This window comes from Egretta garzetta, unplaced genomic scaffold (genome assembly GCF_000687185.1).
Source record: "Egretta garzetta isolate BGI_Z169 unplaced genomic scaffold, ASM68718v1 scaffold375, whole genome shotgun sequence".
In the NCBI taxonomy this organism is placed as follows: Eukaryota; Metazoa; Chordata; class Aves; order Pelecaniformes; family Ardeidae; genus Egretta; species Egretta garzetta.
In genome coordinates this window covers 1,150,319-1,152,502 of record NW_009259786.1, presented here as the reverse complement: position 1 = coordinate 1,152,502, position 2,184 = coordinate 1,150,319, and the positions used below count along the sequence as shown (strand labels likewise).

General features: G+C 41.8%; 1 long non-coding RNA gene across 1 annotated transcript in view; it reads left to right on the top strand.

Annotated features, from left to right (window-relative positions):
* LOC118452354 overlaps positions 1–2,184 on the top strand; it is an 81,943-nt gene that overhangs the window by 1,018 nt on the left and 78,741 nt on the right. The gene's annotated exons all lie outside the window — the stretch shown is intronic.

The following is a 2,184-nucleotide window of genomic DNA, read 5'->3' as shown; positions in this document are numbered from 1 at the left end:
TTCTGATATTAATTATTCCTACATATTCCTGTAACTCTACTTTTCTTCTCTTAGACTTGAAATCTCTGACACAGATCTTCTTTTGCTAGTATTCAAACTCCCCCCACCTTCTCCCTACTCCTTTCATTTCTCTTAGCTGGTCATTGCTACTCTCTTAAAAGTCTTCTAAGAAACACTGGAACAGTAATATTTAAAGCATCAGTGTTACCAAAAGTTAGCACCTTGTCAGTTTTAGCACTACAGCTCATAAGCTCCCAGGTGTCTGCTGGAGTGGGAAGAACATGCCTAATTGTGGTGATCAAAGGTCTCTTCCAACCAAAGCGATTCTATGATTCTATGATTCTATGTCTATCAAACCTTGTCTCCTGGGTCTCCGGCAGCACTGAAGGTAAATGGATGCAGAACTAGATGTAGCTCATGGGTCAGCTGATCTGTGAGGTGGTGGTTACATACCACCGGAGGAGAATCATGACTCGCAATATATTTCTCCCACCTCCAGAGGAAAGTAGGAATGCATGTCTCCAGGGCATGTTATTTTCTTGGATGCTTTTGGAATAGGGTTATTTACACCCCACCCGTTGGCAAGCCTGGGAATAAAAGGCATAATCAAAGCCTTATTTGGCTTAAATACAGAGCTCTGTGGTTCTGGAACAGCAAATCCTTCATTTGCATCTCTCCTGATGGTCATGTAGAGCATGTGGGCACAGAACCGTTACCAGTGGCACCCTTCCAGTCTTTGCTGGATAACTGCACATGCACTGGGGAGCACTGTGAAAAGGGAGGGTAAACACCCTCACTGGCACCAGGACCATCATTGCTATTACACTGTAAGTTGCTGTAATGCATTAGTGTAAAAGATACAACTATGTGTCTTAGCATCCATGAATTTCTGCTCCACGCAATTTCAGATCTCTGCTGAATTTAGACACCCTCTCCACCCACCCCACTGGCATAGGAAAGGGAATGAGCCACAAGGTAGAAGACCCTTTGCTGAGGGTGTCTCTCACATTTATGTCTCATCCCCAAGCAGCTGAAAGCCTCAGGAGCTCAGGTTAGCTGTCAGGGAAGCCCAGAAAGCAGAATCCATAGCTCCACATGAGATTCACTTTAAAATCTGTAATACTTCTCTGTATTTTCCTCGATGCTCTTTCAGCTTTCACTGGGGTTGTGTAAAGGCTGGTGAATCTTGCTGATGCTGGCATTTCCTCCAAAGGAAAGTCTCCCAAAGAAAATCACCTAAGTTATATGTAGGAAAACATTTTATGTAATGCGATAAAGATGTAGTAGGCTGTTTGTATCTCATTCTGAGAGCTGTTTGACGTTTGTGGTACTTATTTTTTGGGAAATGCAGATGTACTTTTACAAGCATCTGTCATTGTTCTATTTCATTGACAAAAATAAGATACTGCATTGATTTTTTTGCTACTATATTGCTTTTCTGTCTATCTTTATATTTTAGTATTTATTTTCAGTGGTTAATGGATAAGCTGCCATTACAAAAATACAGAGGAGTTTGATGTTCTAGTACTCCCAAGAGCTGTGGAACCTGGACCAGCATGAGGTCGTAGTCAAAGACCAGTGTGTTTAGGAGTGGATGTCAACACATGAAGATGGCATTGAGGTTGTGCACATCTCAGAAATGTTGTGCTGCTAATAGCATGTTAGGAGATCTGTGTTGCGACATTTTGTCAGAGCGACATAGTCTTTCGGGCTACAAAGGCACAGACTACCTGTACCAGATGCAAAGAGAAAGAGCACTAAAGTCAGTGGTTGTGTTCTGTACTCACTTAACGCACCTTGACACTATTAGTTATGATGGAAACTGTCTGTGCACATGTACTCTCACACTGGGTATCGGGGACAGTGACCGTGTGGCTAGCCCTTGTATACAGATATAGCTGTGTTGATACCAGTCACCCTTTCTATGTAAATGCTGGATTTTCTTATAGGTCATTGTCTTGTGCTCCCTGCAGACACAGTTGTCCTTGGTCTGGAAGACAAAGGAATAACACATGATAGTGGCTGCAGTGGAAAATAATTTACAGCATCCCTTTTTGTTTGCAGACTTTGGAGATCTGTTTAAGAAATTAGGCCTGTCAATTTTGCAGACTTAAATCAATGCACAATTTTCACTTAATTTCCTCACTCACTTTCTACAAACAGAAAATGAAGTGTTCTTATTCT